This window comes from Larus michahellis, chromosome 3, assembly GCF_964199755.1.
Source record: "Larus michahellis chromosome 3, bLarMic1.1, whole genome shotgun sequence".
Lineage (NCBI taxonomy): Eukaryota > Metazoa > Chordata > Aves > Charadriiformes > Laridae > Larus > Larus michahellis.
This window is the reverse complement of record NC_133898.1, coordinates 126200797-126210114: the sequence shown is the minus strand read 5'-3', so window position 1 is coordinate 126210114 and position 9318 is coordinate 126200797. Positions and strand designations below refer to the sequence as shown.

At 45.8% G+C, this 9318-nt stretch overlaps 1 long non-coding RNA gene across 1 annotated transcript; it reads right to left on the bottom strand.

The window, feature by feature from the left end:
* Positions 1-7511: 7511 nt before the first annotated feature.
* LOC141741515 (uncharacterized) lies at positions 7512-9050 on the bottom strand. The gene is made up of 3 exons (XR_012586391.1): positions 8963-9050; positions 8482-8565; positions 7512-7626 (listed from the first exon to the last, which is right to left on the bottom strand). It is a non-coding gene; the product is annotated as an uncharacterized LOC141741515 (long non-coding RNA).
* Positions 9051-9318: the final 268 nt, after the last annotated feature.

Sequence of the window (9318 nt, the reverse complement as noted above, 5' to 3'; positions counted from 1 at the left end):
TGTAGGCAAATCAAATCATGAGATTTTTAAGGGAAATTGCAGCAGTCATGTTTTCACACAGTACACTCTTGGAGACATATCTGCAGCAGGTATAATTCTGAGTATTTCCTAAAGGCACTTAAGGATCTTAACTCTCACTAAATACAAATACAAACATGGAAATAACTGGGTTTTTTTCCTTTCTCTGACAATTAATGCCAGGACTGGTGTCTTTGGCCTTTGCCCTGCTCAGGGCATCCCCATAGCTGCTGTTCTCCATCCCAGTGGGATGCTCTCCATGCCATGAGTTGTGTCCTCCCTCCGACAGGTGAGATGGGTCCTTTATTCATACAATACCACCATCCAGCTGTGTTTGCAGCAGGGATCTTCCAGGTATGAGATGTCCTCACTCAGAAATGACCTGGTGAGTTCCCAAAGATGTTCTGCTCCCCACACCCTGAGCTTACGCCATCTGCTCCCCGTGGTGAGTTCCCATATGCTACCAGAGGAAGGGATGGCTGAGTCTAGCCCAAGAACTTGGGCATTCAGCAGAGCATGGTTTCACCCAGGCAGCTGTGGCCACACAGACTCGCGGCATTTACAGGCATTATTGCAAGGAAAAATACTCGAAGCACGTTAAGTAACACAAGGTACCTGTGTTTCCCAGCCAAGACTTTTCCAAGATAGTGGCAGCGACACTTCCGACAGACGCCGTTTACAAATCATTATTAACAAAACAAAGCACTTTAAAGAGAGTCACCCCAGGGCACTCTGGCCTCTCTTAAAACAGACTTTTCAAAAACATTTATGGACTTACATAAAACTCATTTCAGAACGCCAGCAAAATTGCCTCCAGGTTTCACTCTGGCTTTGCTACCAGTCTAGTCCTTAAAATTACTCACCGGGAAAGGGAAAGTTTTTTCCCCCAGCTAAAGGGTTCCCGTGTGTGCTGCTCGGCTGCAAGAGTCCTGCCAGAATGCAGCTGGCCAGATGCGGGTGGCTGAGATTTGATGCAGTGTATATACCAGATTGTCATTATTGTTATTACTATTATTATTATTATGTGTATTACAGCCTTGCCTAAAAGTTTGCATAGGCAAAGGACAGGAGTTAGAAATGCTGTGGCAGAGGGACCGAGGCACGGTGAGACCAAGTGATTTGCCCCGGGACACAGAGGAGGTCGGTGGCAGAGCTGGGAAATGAGCTGAGCTTTCCTGAGACCCAAACTGGCCTCTTTAAAACAGGTCTAGCTATGATATTTTTAAGGTGTCCGTCACACTGGCATCCAAGCTCCCGTCCCAAGAGTCCAACCTGCACATAAACCTTTGTGCTCTGGAAGCTGTTCTTTATCCTTCTGCCAGTAAATGCAAAAAGCTCATTAATAAGAGTGGGAGAAATGGTTGCAGAAATGCATTTGCTGTTAACTTTCACTCTCTAGCTCATATTGTTAACACACCCGGCTCCAAATGCTGGAGGCAGATGGAAATACTCATTGCCCTGATGGATTTATGGATGTCTGAATCCTTGTGGCAGTACATATTGCCTTCAGAACAACATTTTCTTCACAGTGAGCCAAGTCCTGGTGCAGTTGCAGTTATTGGAAGTTTTGCCGCTAACTTTAATGGGATCAGGATTTGGATTTGTGTCTGCAGATACAAAATTACCCGCTATTGCAAATTTGGAAAGAAAGAGTTGAATTAAATGGGGTGAGAGTGAAGAAAAAGAGAGAGAAAAATCGAAGCTCTGGTAAGATTTAGGACGGAGTTTTGCCCCACCTCTGTGTCTCCTTTTCTGAAAGGGGCAGTCCCCCAGCCACGCAGACAGTACGAGCAGATCAGCCCAGGAAGAAATGCTTTTTCATTTCCAGGCAAGTAGCTGTAACCCCAGCCCTTACCATTGGTGACCAAAACCTGCTACTGGTGTAGCATTTGCCTGGTGCACTCCTTGAAACCAGGTGTTGTTCTGTGCCTGGTTTCCAGCAGATAATTGTCTACGCCATGCAAAAAGTCTTAAATCTAAGTATAAGATGGATACATTGCTATATATAGCAGGGGACCGAACTCAACAGGAGACTTTGGCCTAAGAATAGTCCAAATACCTTCTTTGAAATAAATCTGGAGAAGAGAAGAGAGATAAGAGCAGGGATAATTGACCAAAAAGTTTTAGGTAAGACAAGCCCAGGTTTGACCACTCATGTTATACAGACCCATGGACACCTCAGCAATCCTCTTTTTTTGTTGCCTCCTCACCTGAAAGAGATGGCCTGGGAGGCATCACTTGCTGCAAGCATTTCTGGTTGGGCAAATATCAAGAAACACAAGACATTTCAGAAAACTGACTCTTGTGGGGTGATTTCTAGCATATTTGGTATAAAAGCATGGTTAAAAAAACCTCACAACAACCTAAATTGTTACTCTGGTGGCAGATGGGGGAGAGGATGTTGCTTTGGATGCCGCTTACGCTACCGTAAAATTGCAGGACTAATACACAAGAAGAAGAGATGTCTGACAGGTCCCAGAAGTCTGAGCTCAGTTGTGATGAGTTTCCATTTCCAGGCTGAGAGGTGAAAGGACGCATTGGTGAATTGGCCTTTTATGACATTCAATGTTCCTTTTAACTCCTTCATTGGTGATGGGAGGTTATGTCACAAGATACCGCAGCATGCGAAGGTGGGTTTTGCTGCCAAAGCAAAACAACAGGAGCTGATAACATCTGGACTCAGCTCCTGACATTGCCTCGGTGATTTTGAGGCTGCCCTGAAACCACCAGGAAAGCTACAGATGCATTCTGTGGGGCAAGGGTGGTGTATCACCTCCTGAAAGTCACCTCCATCCTCTCCCAGGGAAGAAAAGTTTACCTAAAAACTATTTCAGAAGCTGAAGCCAAAGACCATCCACTAAGTTCGCCGTGCATCTTTAAACTAGATAGAGAGGGAAAACCCATCAAGTGTGACATTTTTCACAGCTCTGCCTTGAAAGGGAAGACGAAATCCTTCCTCCCGAGCCGCTTGGCTCGGCCAGCTCCAGCTGGGAGCTCGCAGCCGCTCTCCTCCCCGTGCAGAGAGAGATAGCAATGCAGAAATCGCCGCCCGTGGCTGATTACACAAGGCAGGTGTGATGCCAAGAACATCGTCACCCGCTTCGCTTGCCAAGTACCTGGATGCAGCACGAACAATCGCATCCTGCAGATAGCTCCGTCAGCCGATGAGCACATTCCCCTCGGAGATGGGATGACTGAACATGCAAACTAATGTGCTTGTGAGCCTTTCATGTGCAGAGCTGGAACAGATGTTTAAAGATCATCCTCTGGCACAGGGAAAGTGTCTAGGAGGCCTTGGATAGGAGTTTTCTTGGCACACTTTTTTTTTTTTTTAGATGAGCCGAAGGAGGAAAGTTCCTGTTAGTGATTATTTTCTGTCTGTGAGCAAAAGGCTTATGCTGTGTGCCCCAGCTCATACATCAGGGAATGCCAACCAGATAAATGCAGCTCTCCTCTTCACTGTGGGTCCCTATCTGTCAGCAAGCTTTACAAAGACCCGTAAGATATCCTTTTTGGTGACACCAGCTGGCAGCGCCTCACACTTTCCCTGACAGCTCTCCATGCAAATGTGGATCACAGGCAATGCCCACAAGAATCTCAGCCAACAATAATGGGGATTTATGCAGAAATTACACTGAATCCTAGAAAAAAAATGCTGGTGCAAGTGTATTCTCCAGGGCTGGCCCTGGACATTAGAGGAAGACACTTCAAGTTGCAGTGTTACGTATGTATATGGTAGTCAGTCTCTTCAGTAAGACTTCCCCAACTTGACTGCTCCCTTCTCCTCAATAACTAAGGTGGAGTTACAACAGACTTCACTCCAGAAGCCTCGATGCAAAGTATGTCAGCCCTTGTGATAAGGAGACCCTTGCCAACACCACACAAGTGCAAAGCTTTGCATCGCCCTGCAGTTCACTGGTTGACAGAGCCCTGGGTTTGTTTTGGGATGCAGCAACAGTGGCCATGGGCACAGGCAACTCAGCACAGAAACGACCTTTAGGACACGACTGGAGGATGCAACTCCTGTCTCAGCGCTGCATTCGGTAAGATCTGTCCTCAGAGCTCAGAGACTGTGACCCTGCCCTGATGGGTAGGTGAGGGCAGAGTACGTGAGGACCACCATTACGTGATGCTGGTGGCCAGAGATGACAAGTGCAGGTCACCCAACTACTTATTTGGCTGTCTAGAAGGTGAACCGTACTGATGCTGGGTGAGGAGCTCACTGCAAATCTGGCCTGATCTTCTGACTCTGTTCTCCGTGTGTGGAGAGGGGATGCCCACAGCTCCTTTCTTGTCCATGTCCTTGCACGCTCCCCAGTGTATGGGCTTTCTCCAGCGGTGGCTGTATTTGTTTTGCAGGTTGCTGAGACTTTAAAGTTCCTACTTGCCATTTCTACTGAATGCCTAGCACAAGCAACCAGCACCACACCACATCTAACCAAAGTCTGTGTCCCTGCTACGAAACCCTACAGCAGCAATCGAAGCCGTCTTACTGAGGGCTGCCCATCCTGCCATGAAATAATGCCTGCAGGGCATCCCCACATGCTGCAAAACCTACTGGGGCAAGTCCTATTTAATCAACGAGGGCTTTTTTGTAGGGCAACTAAAAGGTCTTTGACTCACTCAATGGCTTTAGCTACCTTACTGTGGAGCTACCTATCTTTAAACAAGAAGGAACATTTATCCTCGGGGTCTGACCTAGAGCCACTGCAAAGCACTAGGACTCTTTTAATTGGTAGCACAGAGCTAGGAATAGAGCCCTACTGACTTCTGTAAAAATTTAGACCTTCTTTTTCGTGTTGCTGTTGAGTAGAGACAGAGGAGATGCAGACATAGTTAAATGGGGCACAAAAATATTTTTCCACTATAGATTGGAACACCACGGGAAAAAACTCACCCACTCCCTCTTCTTAACTTATCAGTAGTGTGTTTTGAACACCAGCTTTTGGTCAGGAGAAAGCGAAATATCTCTCGAATATTAAGTTGTAAGGTGAACGCTGGCATTGAATGGCCATCAAAGTTAAAGGGAGTTTTGCCCCAGGTGTCAAAAGAAGGACAGAGCCCCAGAATAGCCTTGTTACCACTACTAATAAAAACTGGAGGCAGTGGTTCTCGGCTCATTTCGGTAAAACAGTGATTTTTCTCCCACTGTTCTGGATATTATTTTTAGCGATGGGGCTATAACATTTTAACTTTGCAGCCTCTCTGAACACGCAGTTTAATTCATTAATGTTTATAAAGTGCTTTAAGATCTGCAGCTGGGTAAGTGCTAAGTAGTCTTATTGCTGTAATACAGATGAATTTTCTTATCTCTCATGTAAATCAGCTTAAAACATTACCCTGAAATTAACAGCTCTGGGGTTAACAATAGGCTCAACCACACACTAAACTGCAGCACTTATCATATCACAACATTACCCTTATTAATTACACGCCCTGCTGTGGTTTTTGGACCGAAATCAGCTACACTTCAGATACGGGCAGCCGGACAGAGCTGGGAGGAAAGCGTTTGTAACTGCACGACACATATGTTAATCGTGAAATTAAACAGATGGCCCAGTCACTCATCAGTGAAAGTCCACCAGGGGCTGTAAGAAAGAAGGAGATTTCCTATGTAACATAACAATTTGGACATCAGAAGGTTTCGAGTTACAAGATTTTTCTTTATCCCCCACCTGAAACTTTTAAAGGGTAACGTCAGGGAATTTCATCCGGACTTCAGATACTAATCTAGTTTTATGCTGTTTTGATCTGTCTGTTGAGAGCTGGCAGCCAGCTCCACCGACTCCACGTAAGCATACACCATGCAGCAGATGGACCGACCCTTTGCAGCCGCAGAGATGTGTCTGGAGCTTGCAAATCCCCCCCTGTCTCTAGAAACTCTCGCACGTGATGAGCTGGTAAAAGAGCTGGACCCAGCACTCACCGCATCACACGGAGGCAGGACAGGTTGAGGGGCTGAGATTTGGGGAGCGGGAGCAAAAATTCACTTGTTGCTCATCCGCACATCTCCACTGAAGCCACATGCATCAGATCTAACATAAAACCTGGTTTCAGGCTGTGTAACCACTAAGCTCACATCAAACTCACTCTGCAAGCTTTGCTTACTCTAAGCCACATGCACAAGTAACACCTACTGCAGTGTTGCCTGGTGTGGAACAGTAAAAAAAGGGGGATAATGGGCCCAATTAAAATTAAAGCCAATTTACGTCTGAATTCTGCATCCTTCTTCACTTACAGACACGAAAAGGGCTGATCAATATTTTCAAATGCATTTCTGGCAATGGTTAGCAGTTCTAACCAAAGTCAGGGCTCTGATGCACACAGGCATGGTAGATACAGCTTGTACACAGAACAATTTACAATCTAAGAGGACACCAAAGAAAGACTAGATGAAGGGAAGAAAGGGTTATTATCCTCCAGAGCACCTACAGCCAAACCTTCGGTGGTATTTAAATGCCTACTGGTGTTTTCAAAACTTGACATCTAATTCCCTTTGAAAACCTGTTCCAGATTTACAGAAGTGGTCAGCTCTCCCAATTGGAGATACATTTTCAAAAGAGCTCAGACCCTAATTAGACAACGGGCGGGTTTTCAGAAGTGCCCAGTATGGGGTTTTAAGATGTTTTGGAAAAATGGAAATAAGAATCAAAATGTGCACTGAGTATGAAGAACAAGGTATACATGGCCTCTATCAGTTGCAGCTTGAGATTATATGTTTAGACTTAACCAAAAGCCTTTCTATTAAGAAATTATTCATTTTAACTTCAATTAAGCAAGTACCTAACGCCTTCCTCTTCTGCAACACAGAAAACCATGGATAGCCTTTTCTTCCCATCACATAGAGTTTCCTACGCAGAACAGTTTGGGGAAAGAGAGAATTTTTCTATGCCGGTTTAATATTTACATAAAGGGAGTTTTTATTTTATTGTATTTTATTCCCAGGTTATCTTATTTTTTTTCAGTTTCCTTGTGAATCCTGAACCTTTTTGTTTATCTATGTCCCTTTTAAAACTGACTGGGATTTAATAGAAGATTTAGAGTTCCTATTTCAAAAATATCAGTGAGTATGAAAAAGAAATGCCTATTTTACTTCTATTTTCCATGACCTATAAAATGATTTCACAATGGAAAATGGAGGGAAATGCAGAAAAAGACATCTGTGTGAACCTTTTTCACACACTCACTAAACACACAACATTGATTTGAATTTTTGCCATTTTTCTTTCAAGTAGAATAAAAAATTCTGTGTCTGCTACTGTAGCATAACCTAGCTATTCTTTTGCCAAGAAAAGACCATGTAGTGGATTTTCCCAGTAATAATATCAGCTCAAAAAACATCACTGCCGGACCAACGTCTTGTATTGGGCTCCTTGGGTCCTATGTAGGTGCCCCAGTAATTGGCCCAAGGTTTCAGATTGGGGTCCCATGGACCATGAAATCCCAGGGAAGAACACCTTACCTTTCTTAAAGTTTGACCTCTGCAGAGCCTCGAGCTTCATGGGCCACTGTTATGAGCTCTGCTAGATAGGGCTGGGTAGAGCTGACAACCTCAGCAGGGAAATTAGGGGGTAGTGTGTCCATCACCAGCCATGTCTAACCAGCCTCCTGGCAAGAGAAAGGCATTGGGGCCACACCAGTGCTCAGCATCTGGCACTGGGAGCACTCAGGGTGATGGTACCCCATGCAGTGCAATGAAGGACGAGCTGAAGCTTAGTGAACTGGTTATGTATGATACACCCTGTACTTGGGCCCAGGTACCTGGGAAACACCCCGAAAGCTACGTAGAGGTCCCTCTATGACCGGGACAAAGCTGTGTCTATCTCCTAATATCTGTGTAGCAGGTGTCTGAAACCCCCCTGCCTGCTCTTTTGATTAGCTGAGTGTATGAAGATGGACTGGTTATCCTCCCCCTCTACTCTGCCCTGGTGAGGCCACACCTGGAGTACTGTGTCCAGTTCTGGGCTCCCTGGTTCAAGAGGGACAGGGAACTGCTGGAGAGGGTGCAGCAAAGGGCTACCAAGATGATGAGGGGACTGGAACACCTCTCTGATGAAGAAAGGCTGAGGGAGTTGGGTCTTCTTAGTCTGGAAAAAAGACGACTGAGGGGGGATCTTATCAATGCTTATCAATACTTATAAGGGTGGGTGTCAGGAGGATGGGGCCAGGCTCTTTTCAGTGGTGCCCAGCAACAGGAAAAGGGGTAACGGGCACAAACTTGAGCATAGGAAGTTCCACCTAAACATGAGGAGGAACCTCTTTCCTTTGAGGGTGGCAGAGCCCTGGCACAGGCTGCCCAGAGAGGTGGTGGAGTCTCCGTTTCTGGAGACATTCCAAACCCGCCTGGATGCTATCCTGTGCCACCTGCTCTGGGTGACCCTGCTCTGGCAGGGGGTTGGACTAGATGATCTCCAGAGGTCCCTTCCAACCCCTACCATTCTGTGATTCTGTGACTGCGCTTACCTTTCATGCTGTTTTTGGCAGGAAGGTAGGTCAGGGATCGTTCCTCAAGTGCAGAGTCATATCAGCGTCTAGGTCCAGCTTAACCTGTCAAGAGAATGAGGTATCTCTCTGCTGTCTTGCCAAGACAGTAGGGCACAAGGCAGGATCACAGGAGCATCAACACAGAAAGTCCAACTCCAATTACCCAGGAGAAAAGCCAACCAATCCATCAAGCATCATCACCTTATGGGAATGCACAGCCACAACCAGTGCAGGTACCCTCCAAACACACAGCTAGCACTGCCCCATAGCCAGAGAGTCCAGTGCTTGTGGGCAAGCTTTGCTCTGAGGGCCCTACTCTTTTTGGCAGTAATATACTACAGGTGGAGAGCAGAAAGACCTTCCTAATGCACAAACAGAAATCAGACACTCAACCCAAATTTTTCACTAAGAGGATTTGAACCATATGAAATCTCTGTTCTTCAGTTATACCAACACCTACCTGCTAGCAGAGGGAATAACAACAGGGTATGTACTGAACGAATAACACTCCTATTCTTGTTAAATTTTACTTTCTTCTTCTCCTTTCTGTCTTTTTCTCCAATTTTTAGCTCGTAACACCAAAAGGTGTTAGAGGAGGGGCTCCCTGATGTAGTCACATTGCACAGGGTCAGATAAGATGATCTCACAAGGTCCCCTCAAATCCTTTATCCTCCAGTTCTGTGATATGATTCAATTTCCTGGGGATTAGTGACCAGGTGGGGTTAATGGTGCTCAGCTGCAAAGTAAGCCATCAGCTCCTCCCAGATGGTCAGTGTTTATCCCCACGTGTCAGTCATGACAGCTGCCCTCTGGGTC